The following is a 12800-nucleotide window of genomic DNA, read 5'->3' as shown; positions in this document are numbered from 1 at the left end:
TTGCCCTTGGTGAATCCATGTTGACAGTTCCTGATCACCTTCCTCTCCTCCAAGTGCTTCAAAATGGATTCCTTGAGGACCTACTCCATGATTTTTCCAGGGACTGAGGTGAGGCTGACCGGTCTGTAGTTCTCCAGATTCTCCTTCTTCCCTTTTTTAAAGATGGGCACTATATTTGCCTTTTTCCAGTCGTCTGGGACCTCCCACAATCACCACAAGTTTTCAAAGACAATGGCCAATGGCTCTGCAATCACATCAGCCAACTCCCTCAGCACCCTCAGATGTATTGCATCTGGCCCCAGTGCATGTCCAGCTTTTCTAAACAGTCCTTACCTATTCTTTCACCGCTGAGGGCTGCTCACCTCCTCCCCATACTGTGCTGCCCTGTGCAGCAGTCTTGGGGCTGACCTTGTCTGTGAAGACCAAGGCAAAAAAAAGCATTGAGTACTTCAGCTTTTTCCACGTCATCTGTCACTACATTGTCTCCTCCATTCAGTAAGGGTCCCACACTTTCCCTGATCACCTTCTTGTTGCTAACATACCTGTAGAAACCCTTCTTGTCACCCTTGACATCCCTCACTAGCTGCAACTCCAGTTGTGCTTTGGCCTTCCTGATTACACCCCTGCATGCTCAAGCAATATATTTATACTCCTCTCTAGTCATCTGTCCAAATTTCCACTTCTTGTAAGCTTCCTTTTTGTGATTAAGCTCACTGAAGATTTCTCTGTTGATAGCAAATATGGCAGGCAACCAGCTTGGCTTTTTTCTGCACATCGGGATGGTTTGTTCGTGCGCCCACAATAAGGCTTCTTTAAAATACAGCCAGCTCTCTTTGACTCCTTTCCCCCTCATATTAGCCTCCAAAGAGATCCTGCCCATCAGTTCCCAAAGGGAGTCAAAGTCTGCTTTTCTGAAATACAGGGTCCGTATTCTGCTGCTCTCCTTTCTTCCTTTTGTCAGGATCCTGAACTTGACCATCTCATGGTCACTGCTGCCCAGGTTGCCACCCACTTCTACTTCCCCTACCAATTCTTCCCTGTTTGTGAGCAGCAGGTCAAGAGGTGCATGGCCCCTAGTTGGTTCCTCCAGCACTTGTACCAGGAAGTTGTCCCCAACACCCTCCAAAAACTTCCTGGATTGTCTGTGCACTGCTTTATTGTTCTCCCAGCAGATGTCAGTGTGACTGAAGTTCCCCATGAGAACCAGGACCCATGATCTGGAAACTTCTGTTAGATGTCTGAAGAAAGCCTCGTCTACCTCATCCTCCTGGTCTGGTGGTCTATAGTAAACGCCCACCACGACATCACCCTTGTTGCTCTTGCCTCTAAACTTAACCCAAAGACTCTCAACAGGCTTTTCTCCAGTTTCATACTGGACCTCTGAGCAATCATAATCTTTCATCCAAAGACCTCAAAGTACTTCTTAAGCCCAAAACATGCTTCACATCGTCTCCATGAAGTACTGTATGCAAGAGATGAGGAAATGATGGCAAAAAGAAGATTAAGTGTCTTGACTATAACCACTGATTTGCTGTGACATTGACAAGAACAGAACTCAAATCTCCTGACTCCCATCCCCTGATCCGGCAGTCTCCAATAAGGAGTAACACACAGAGGAGGGAATGGTGGAAGACAGATATATTGCACCTTGGAAAATTAATCACAATCAAAGAAATTGGAAAAGACCTAAACAAGCTTGTCTTAATTGAACATTAGTGAATAGGATTTTAAAAATTCAGCCTAAAAGATACAGTTATTCATATACTGTATCAAGCAATACAGGCAACTCTCATAATTGGCACTCCATTGAGCAGATTATAATACCTAACGAAGCCTTATGTAAAACGCTAGGAAAAAACGCTCTACAAGAGACCCTAATAACCAGGAAGGTCTAATTTCAACAGAATACAGGTATCCAGCAGGTTAAACCCTTTACCAGAGGGTCTATCACTAGATACCTGTCTTCTGCAGTCCTTTGGTTTGCTGGTTAGCTGGAGAAAATTAAGGGGAAAATTAGATATTAGCTCTTACAGACTAGAGATGCAACATTAATTTATTCCCTCCCTCCTCCAAACATGGAATGATAAGGCTGGTAGTAGATGGAGTTTTATCCTCTGCTGTTGCTAGGGAGCCAGAGACCCGAACAGCAGTCTTTTGTTTCAAACTGAAACACACAGTTCTTTCAATTCCTGCTGTAGAGACTTTTGCATACTACTACTTTGCATTTGGTTATACTGTATCATTCACGCACATGTGACAACACATAACACGGACTGAAGTGATTAAAAGCTAAAAAGCATCTCTTCCTACCTACGACGTATAAAAACTTTTCGTTCCTAAAATAACTCATTTTCAAGTATGCTCAATATAGAACAGACTCATGGCCTAAGGAAAGGTAAGTCTAAGACAGTATTAAGCCACCTTTACGTTCTCCCAATCCTGAGCTGCCCCAGAGACTGAAGAAATCCTCATCTTAATTGCTGTGGGGGCCTAAATTACAGCAACCATAGTGCAGACCCACCTATAACATCTAGTGCACTGCATGCTACATGTCGCTGATGAACACAGTGATACTGCCAACAGAAGGGCTTGTAGATGCTTTGGGGAGGAGGGGAAGCCTTACAGCTGTCTTCCTCTAGGTCAGTGGTCCCCAAACTGTGCAGCACGCCTCCCTAGGGGGCGTTGTGGGGCCCAGACCAGCCCCCGGGGGGGTGAGGAGGGAGCACCACTCAGCTCCGCTCTGCCTCAGCCCCACTCCCACCCATGGCCCTGTTCCTGGCTGTGGCTCCCAACCATGGCTCCCAGGAGGAGGGGGTCAGATTCCATTAAGGGTAAAGGGGGAGCATGACAGAAAAAGTTTGGGGACCACTGCTCTATGCTGGGGGAACTCCTCCTGACAGCCTCTTTATACTGCTCAAGCTCTTTTACCCAGCATGAAGAGGCTACAGTGGGTGTGAGAATTTCACCCCAGTTATTTAAATATTTGTTACAGTTTTAGAAACCAAAAAGGCCCATATCAGCAAAACCCTGTATTAGTTACACGCACCTACTTTACAATCAAATACCAGTTAAATATTGTGATGTGTAAAGTGGATAAAAAACAAATTAAAATATTAATTGCTCTCTGAACAAGTTTTGGCCATGCTATTTCCAAAGTTGTGTGTTTAAAATGAAAGCAAACTTTCTGTACGCATAAACTTTTTCTAAATAAGTCTTTAGGAAATATTATGGAACTTCAGTCAAACCTCCATGATAAATTTATTATAACAATAAATATTAATGCAAGTACATGAAATATTAGCTATTAAAATCTTCCAACCAAACACTGGAAATGGAGGACAAAATTATAGTTTTCTACAAAATTTTATATTTCTGTCTCCTCAAGACTATGTGATCCCACAAAAAGAATTTCATACATCTTTCCTAGTTAACCAGAAGATCTGTAATTATCAGACACAACTAACTAAATTTTTTAGAAAACTCAGATGTCCAGACAGTCAAAAACTTGTAGCAACGAAGGTGAGCTGTCCTGTCTGCCCATGCTATTTATAAGCTTCATGAATGTGGCAGGACAAAGCAGGTTTCTTCAAATGCAGTCTCTGTCCATTTAGTCAAATTCTGAGAGATGTTGGTACGTACACTTTTTAGGGTTGTCAGGAAAGAAGATAGTGGCTGATCACAGAAGTCTCTCCTATATTCAATACTGTTCCCTTGCCAGGGGCCTCCACATTCTATTTTTCACATCAGACTAACTTCCCAAAGGAACATTATTTCTCAGCACTGGAATGTAAACGTATTCATCACAAGCAACACAAACTTGAAAAAAGCTCCACTACCTAGAAATACTAAAAACATTCTACTAACATTATTCCAATAGATACACATTATAAAAAATAGGGTTAACTCCTTAAATTGTTCCAAAAAGCCCACTTTTACTTTACTGATAACTATAGAAAGATGAATATATCACCAAACACTTACAGGGTTTTTTCCCCTAAACATATCTGTTTTTAATTTTTTATCTTTCATTCCAATGGCAATGAATGGTTCATAAACAGAACAAACAGCAACATAGCATCAACAGGTGCATAAACAGCATTCTCAAGAATATTTGTAAGTAGGGTTTAAAAAACATTGTAAACGCACCTTATTACACCTATTATTCAGAGTGAAAAGACACTAACTTTAAAAAGATGTAGTGAAGAAAAATATACGTCTTTTTAACTGATTTTATTTATAGTCATTCCATGTATACTTTTGTTGTAGATGTTTATTAAAAATTGTCCTAAAATATCAAACTAAAAATGTAATAAAAACAGATATTTGTAATTATTCCAATTAACTATTAACCAGAATCCAGTAATTTGATGTACAAAAGCTTAACTACCATTCTCTGAAGCCCTAACACTGGATTTTCACAAGAAGTGTGTACTTGAAAATTAGTTCTGTGAAACTAAGTATTTTTAACACTTGCTGATCAAAACATGAAATCTACCATACACACTTCCAAGAGCTGTGTGTACCAAAATACAACACTGGGGATTAAGATAACTAGATTCTCCCCCTCTTCCCCCCCCGTTACATTTTTTTATTATTATTCTGCATTTTGAAGTATTCTAAGAATAAGTTAGTATCTTTCTTGCTTAGCTTTCTCAGGCCATTCACGTATTCATAATAAAAAATAAGCCAAAAAAAGATTAAAGTAAAGTATATATTGAGCATTTCATGCTCACCACTTCATATCCAAAAGAGCTAGATAATTATCTACAAACCTTTTTTCCTGAATGTTATATGGCTCCTTACTGCTCCTTATTACACTGCTGTAGCAGACAGTAACTTCTGAGTCTCTCTCAGTAGAATATTAACAAGAAAATTTACAGATATCCCTTGTTTATGACTTTTAGAAATTAAAGTGGTCTAACCTGTACTGGTGGTCTTTAGCTTTCAAGAAGCAGCCATGCTGCTGCTATTGCTATCTACACAAACCCATTCTCTTCCCATTTTCCCTGTGTTTTTTTTTTCTTTCTAAACCTGAATGCACAGAGGAACAACATTCTTTTTGATGGTTAATTTCCTGCTTGGGTGACCCAACCACCCCTTCTGCCGGTAGATATGTGCTGCATGTGTCATATAGGCAGTGCTTCCACATACCAGCTTCATGACCTCAACCACTCCCAGACAAATGCTTTTGATAAATTTCTATTAATTTATTATTCTTTGATAATGACGTAGTAAATATGGGGATTTGGAGTGTCTGATCTCTTCAGAATCCCAAGGTCAAATCCTGGCATATGATCAACAACAAATTTACTTATGCCATGCTATAACCAGAGACCACTAGAGCAAGATAGACGTAAATTCCAAAACAAAGCATTCTGATTTCTGCCATGCTAACTTCCAAAATAACCTTAAATTTTTAGGCCAGCAATTTAAGTGACCTCTGGGAGAAACCAGGGTCTCTGTTGCTAACCTGCCATTCAGGTTCTATTCATGGGTGGAATGGATTCAGTGCAGCTTTCCCTTTCCCCACTGTTTTATTTGACTGATGCCATATCTTCACTGCTTTAAAAAAAAAAAAAAAAAAAGGTACCAGTACTTTTTTTAACTGACGAATGACACACACAACACATCTTTTTATTCTAGGTTAGACCTATCCTGCTCTTCACTGCTAAAAAAGGTGTGTTTTTAAACAGGGGGTAACTAAGGCTACATCTACACTGTGCACCTTACAGCAGCACAGCATAGCCACTCTTTGTTGGCAGGAGAGCTCTCTTCTGCCAACAAAATAAAACCACCCGCAATGAGGAGCGCTAGCTTTTTTGGCGGGAGAGCATTTTCCACTGACAAAGCGCTGTCCACACCAGTGCTTTTCATTGGTAAAACTTTTGTCAGTCAAGGGTGTGGTATTTTTACACCCCTGAGCAACAAAAAATTTACCGAAGAAAGTGCAGCGTTGGCATAGCCTAATGCACAAGCACTATCCAGAGTGAAAAAACAAAGACCAGTACCGTGAAGTACACCCACCAAAGCCAACCCCAGATGCAGATGCAGGACAGACCTTGATGAGTTTACCTCACAGTAAATCTAAAGTGCCTGGTCTTCAATGTGTTTTTACCTTGGGGCAGCTCATGCGCATTAGTTACACTTCCTTTTTAGCAGGGAATACAAAGCCTGAGAGAAGAACACTTTTCACTTTGGATAGGTCTAAATTAGAATAAAAGATGTGTTTTTAAAACTTGTTAACTAACAGATTTTAATTAACAATTAAAACCCCTACTGTAGGCAGAAATTGTGTTTTAATGTATTAGCTGGTTGAGGTGAACCTGGAAGAAGAAAACTGCAGTTTAACAGGGAGATAGCCCTCAATGAAGAGCACCAGAGTGTTCTGTAGATAAATGGATTTGGTATTGTTAGCTTATGCCCCTTGTGAAAAATAACCACACTTATAAATCTAGCAGGGAGAGTATTAGACTTGTAACTGAGCAGCTAAGGAAGCTGGCACTGGGCTTGCATATAGCCAATAGAGCTGCATACTGGAAAAAAATATAGCAAAAGTATACATTCAGAGATTATAAGGCCATAAATAGGGCCCTACGAAATTTACGGCCCCGAAAAATGCATCACGGACCATGAAATCTGGTCTTGTGTGTGCTTTTACCCTATACTATACAGATTTCACTGGGGGGGGAGGGGTGGAGACCAGCGTTTCTCACATAGGGGGCCCTGACGTAAAAGGGAGTTGCAGGGATGGTCACAAGGTTATTTTAGGGGGTCACGGTATTGCCACCCTTACTTCTGTGCTGCCTTCAGAGCTGGGTGGCCAGAGAGTGGTGGCTGCTGAGTGAGGGCCCAGCTCTGCAGGAAGCAGCGCGGAACTAAGGGTGGCAATACCATACCATGTCATCCTTACTTCTGCACTGCTGCCCTCAGAGCTGGGTGGCCGGAGAGTGACAGCTGCTGACTGAGGGCCCAGTTTTGCAGGCAGCAGCTCTGCCTTCAGAGCTGGGCTCCCAGCCAGCAGCCGCCGCTCTCCAACTGCCCAGCTCTGAAGGCAGCACTGCCGCCAGCAGCAGCACAGAAGTAAGCATAGCCGTACCGCAATCCCTCCTACAATAGCATTGTGACTCCCCCCCGCCACAAGTCCTTTGGGTCAGAACTCCTACAACTACACCACCGTGAAATTTCAGATTTAAACAGCTAAAATCATGAAATTTAAGATTTTTAAAATCCTATGACCATGAATTTGGTAGGGCCTTAGCCATAAGGGATCATTATGATCATTTAGCTAGATACCCTGCATAACACAGTCCACAGAACTTCCCCAAAGTAAAAACTGTTTTAACTCTACATATCTTCAAGAAAAGCAGTTAAGCACGCAATGAGTAATGCAGGACTAGTAAAAGAGCGGAGAAAAAAGCCCTATGCAGTCAGCACCAAAGTGGACATCAGTTCTATGGTTAAGTCCCTGGAATAGAGTTGCCAAATTTCTACTTGCACAAAAACGAACACCCTTGCCCAGCCCCCTGCTCCACCTCTGAGGCCCCGCCCATGCCCTGCCCCTTCTCCAAGGGCCAGCCCCCTGTTCACTCCATTTCCCCTTCCCCCATCACTTGCTGTCCCCACCCTCACTCACTTGATCATTTTCACCAGGCTGGCTCAGGGGCCTAGGGTGCAGGAGGTGGTGAGGGCTCTGGCTGGGGGTGCGTGCTATGGGGTGGAGCCAGAAATGAGAAGTTTGGAATGTGGGAGGGGACTCCAGGCTGAGGTAGTGGGTTTGGATACAAGAGAGGCTGAGAGCTCCAGCTGGGGGTGCAGGCTCTGGAGTGGGGCCAGGGATGATGGGTTTGGGGTGCAGGAGAGGCCTGGGGGGTGAAGCTGAGGGGTTCAGAACATGGGAGGAGGCTCTAGGGCTGAGGCAGAGGCTTGGGGTGTGGGAGGAGGTACAGGCTCTGATGTGGGGCTGGGGATGAGGGATTTGAAATGTAGGAGAGTGCTCCGGAGGGTGGGAGGAGGATCAGGTCTGGGTCGGGGGGTTGGAGGGCGAGAGGGGGCTCTGGGGTGGGGCTGGGGATGAGGGGTTTGGGGTGTAGGAGGGTGCTCTGGGCTGGGACTTAGGGCAGGAGGGGGATCAGGGCTGGGGTTGGGGGGAGGTCAGGGATGCAGGCTCCGGGCAGCGCTTACCTCAGGCAGCTCCCAGAAGCAGCCTGCATGTCCCCCCTCCAGCTCCCACATGGAGGCACAGACAGGCAACTCTGCGCACTGGCGCACCACTGTCCTGTCCGCAAGCGCCACCCCAACAGCTCCCATTGGCCACAGTTCCCAGCCAATGGCAGCTGCGGGGCAGTGGTTGGGGCCGGGGCAGCGTGCGGAGCCCCCTGACTCCCCCTACACATAGAAGCCGGAGGGTGGGACATGCAGGCTGCTTCCCAGGAGCCGCATAATGCGGAGGCTACAGGCTGCGCAGCGCTGCCAGACAGTCAATGGTACTCACTGGAGTGGCCAGGATCCCTTTTCGAACAGGCGTTATGGTTGAAAACTGGACACCAGGTCACCCTACCCTGGAATCTTAAGTGTAGAAGACATAATTTCATTCAGTGATAACTTCATTGAATTAAAAATTGGGATTTATAACGAATTAAATGTGAAAATGGATAGTAAGAGTGGTACAATAACCACTTATGTATTTTTACATAAATTTTGAAATTTTAAAATCAACCATATTTTCAGCATTTGATATGCCACAGGTTTCTGGACTGACAACATACCTGCATTGTAGAAATTGTTGACGGAAGGGGAGGAGAATTTCAGCAACTGGGTCTGAGACATTTGGGGCCTTGATCCTCTGAAGAGGCATGTAAAGCAATTTAGGATTACAGGATAAAATGATCAACAGTGGAATAGTGTTGAAATTTAAGTTTTCATCTTCAAAGTTCAGTTAACACCCCATTAAGATGAAAAGGGCAGTTCACACCACTCCGCTATTATTTCAGGCCCTACAGACCCAGGAAGACACCACTGCATCCATTTACACATTCCAATAACCTTTAAAACATGACTGAATTGCCAGATCATATCAGACCAGCGGACACCGAGTCTGGTAGATTTCTGACAGTGGCCAGCACTTTTCAAGGGAAGCTCTTAGAAAAACAAAGTGGACAATTTGAAATTAGAAAAGGAGTACTTGTGGCACCTTAGAGACTAACCAATTCGGCGTATCCGACTCAAGGAATATTTCCAACATTTTAAATTGGTTAGTCTCTAAGGTGCCACAAGTACTCCTTTTCTTTTTGTGAATACAGACTAACACAGCTGTTACTCTGAAATTTGAAATTAGGGATTCTTCATAATCCATGTCCTTTATTGTATATCCACCCATGCTAGTTTGAATCCAGCTAGCATGAGTAACAACAGCAGTGAAAAGAGCACAGAAGGGGTTTCAGCATATACGGTACAAGCTCAGCATGGACCCTGGGTAAGTATTCTGCTCATTAGCCCGTGCTGCACTGTCTTCACTGCTATGGTTACTCGCACTAGCTGGATTCAAAATAGCTCGAGTGGGCTTGCACTGCTTTGCTGTGTAGATGTACTCAAAAAACTGACTGATGCTCTGAAACATATGAATATACTTTTCTTTTAAAAAGTCCTATCTAATGAAAATGCCTATTTTTATCCAAACAATGTTTAATCCCTTTTTGAATCCTACTAAGCTATTGGCTTTAATATAGTGTGGAAGTAAGTTCCCCAGGTTAATTCTACATTGTGTTTAAAAAAAAAAAAAATTTGTGTGTGTCAATTTTATACAAGCTGCCTTTCATTTTCATTCATCATTGAATGTCTTTTGGTTTTGCAATTACTACAGTAGTTAATCTGAAACATTGCAAAACTCTGAAATCTACAGATGAAGTGCTATAAAAGCCTATGTATTTGTTTTTGCAAATCTACTGCAGATGATGGTCATCTGTCTACAGACTTCAAAACCAGCAGGTGACCTTGGAAACTATTCAAGCTGCAATCGCAAAACAGGGTTCTTTTTATGGCTGTTTCAAATATTCTAATAAGAGACTTATTTTATGGCAATCTTCAGTGAATTTTTAAAAAATGCATTAATCAGCTATACAAACATCTGGAAAGTAGTAGTTATAGCAACCACAACAAAATTCCCAACTTGATCAAGTAACTAAAGACTGCAGCTGAGAGTACAGCATACTAGAAGTCAGCGACACTCATCAGAATAAGGTTGAGAAAGAAAGCTCTTAAGCTGCACTAAATAATTTAAGTTTGATAAAAGGGGGAAATTTTACACTACCGCAAACATGGAAGACATTTATAGAAAAAAAATTGACCAGTATTATTGGAGATATTTCTATTTTGATAAAGACATTGATTCAAACAACCCAGCTTCTGCCTGATCTTGCAGAGAAGTCATGTGCTTATTTCATGACATCAGTGTTACCATGGAAATAATGTGATGTCACAAAATAAGCATTATGAGCTTACTGAAGGACAAATAGTAGTAGGAAAAATATTATCTGAGAAGCAAGACCTTGTCTGAACACACAGTTAAACTAATTAATATACAGTAAATCCTTCTCTCCCCCCCTGCATTGTGATATGCATATGAAAGTTCTCAGCCGCATGAAAATTTTTAATTCAAAGTTGAATATTCACTTATTTTTAAAATCCTTTCTTCAGCCTACAAGTCCCAATTCAGAAGATAGAAATAAAAATTGATCAAATGTTTTTCAAAAGCTAGAAACTGAGTAAGATTAAGAATGACAACTCAGCCAAGATTTTGCTAGTAAAACAGAATTAGGACATTCCAAAGAGAAGACGAAAGTGCACATGCTGACCACATTAGTGACAATTCTAATTCATTTAGATTAAAAATCATACATATTAAAATCACAAATCTCAAATAGCCCCAGACTCTGCATTTCACACAGAGTCTGTAGTTCTCTAGATTTCTACTCTGTATTTGGATATACATGCACTCAAATAAATCCAACTGCACACTGAAATAAATGTTCTATATTCAATTAACACGGGAGTACTAAGAAGTCTGAGAGATCAGCAGTTGTATCAAGTGTAAACTAAATTCCTTTCTGAAGGTAAAATCAGAGGGGTTGAGCAATGGTGGCTGTCCTGCTCTGCCTCCTAATTACTGCAGCATTTTGTAGTGAGAGCTTAATCTTGGCTCTCAATTCCTACCAACTGTAGGGAAACATTAGCTCCAAAATTACAACGTATTTGTTGGTCTGAAAAGCTTCTCTTTTCAACAGATGGACTGACTTCTGCCACTTGCAGATGCAATGAAGACCACTTATGGGACTCTCTCTTAGATGTCATCGTTGGGGACAGCGTTTACCCCTTATAATACAGGGGGGACCCCTAAATTACCATGCTTCCCGTTTTCAAGAAGCTATCGCCATAATGGTCTAGTCCGAGTGAGAGTTGTAGGTGCTTAATGGGTTATTGTAGTTTCCTTCTCTCCTATTCACCTTGTTTTGGCACTTTTTCCACTACCACCATTTGGATTGTGTGTGTTTATGTTCCTGAGGCCCTTATTGCGGCCATTTTCCCTCATTGACACCCCCTTCTCATCTGTATTTCAGTTACCCAGTACCAGTCAGCGTGTCTGTGTTTATACAGCATAAGTAATCTCTGCCCCAAGGAGATTACAGTCAGTTTTACAGACAATGAAGTTTAGCCAATACACCAGATGACTAAATAAAGGTAAATCTCTAAACAGTGACAATGCACCTTTTTAAACATCTCTTTATTGGATTATTGTTAAGAGCTTCCTGGGAAGAAGTTTCAGAGTAACAGCCGTGTTAGTCTGTATAAGCAAAAAGAAAAGAAGTACTTGTGGCACCTTAGAGACTAACCAATTTATTTGAGCATGAGCTTTCGTGAGCTACAGCTCACTTCATCGGATGCATCCGATGAAGTGAGCTGTAGCTCATGAAAGCTTATGCTCAAATAAATTGGTTAGTCCGATGAAGTGAGCTGTAGCTCACGAAAGCTTATGCTCAAATAAATTGGTTAGTCTCTAAGGTGCCACAAGTACTCCTTTTCTTTCTGGGAAGAAGTGTGTTTCATAAAAGAAGTGAAATGGAGCAGAATTTCAAGGGGCAAAACAGAGGTAGTCTTATTCCAAGCATAAGAGGCAGTTTCTAATTTACTGCTTGATATTCCACTTCATTTTATTTTTAAAGGAGAATGGAGAGGTTGGTGGGGCTTTGTTTTCAGGATCCCTGCTGTCTTTCCCTAGCCACCCCAAAAGCACAACATGAGGATTAATCTCCCACAACGTGAGGGTCAGAAGTGGCTTTTGGTTGCTAGCTGATGTTGCATCTCCAGACAGAAGTCATTAATAGGTTGACATAGAAAACACTCTTCTGCAGTGGTGTGAAGGTACAACTTACTATGACCTTGTTAGACACTATGGTTGGACCATCTATATGGCACAGCTCTCCCATTCCCTCATTTAGTCAACATCTTCCCTCCATGTGTGGATTTCCCTTCTACCTACATTTTTCTTCTGTATACCTTCCCTTCTGTTTCTCTCCCTTCCCAAAGCAATATACAGATGCTATTTCTTTTTTTTTTTTTTTTTTTTTAAACCACAGAGTTCACTTTGTTCCTTTCGGGGAAATGCTGACTAGTAGCGTGTCAGTTTCACTCTGATTCTGATCTTATCAGGGACCCCAGGAAAGTACAATATGTATGATAAGTAATACAGTTGAACTCCTCCCTTCAGTACTGAGCAAGTAATCTCTCAATGCTGGATGCTGCAAGTA

General features: G+C 42.1%; 1 protein-coding gene across 8 annotated transcripts in view; it reads right to left on the bottom strand.

The window, feature by feature from the left end:
- RAPGEF2 (Rap guanine nucleotide exchange factor 2) overlaps window positions 1-12800 on the bottom strand; it is a 305030-nt gene that overhangs the window by 144785 nt on the left and 147445 nt on the right. The window contains exon 1 of one of the 8 annotated variants that reach the window (XM_084626385.1): window positions 334-392. The exons of the other annotated variants lie outside the window; for them this stretch is intronic. The gene's annotated coding sequence lies outside the window, so the exon portion shown is untranslated. Of the gene's footprint in view, window positions 1-333; window positions 393-12800 lie in introns of those variants that run through there. 8 annotated transcript variants of the gene reach the window in all.

This window comes from Lepidochelys olivacea (genome assembly GCF_965140295.1).
Source record: "Lepidochelys olivacea isolate rLepOli2 genome assembly, chromosome: 4".
NCBI lineage: Eukaryota > Metazoa > Chordata > Testudines > Cheloniidae > Lepidochelys > Lepidochelys olivacea.
Note: the sequence above shows the minus strand (reverse complement) of the source record. Positions and strands in the feature narration are given on the sequence as shown.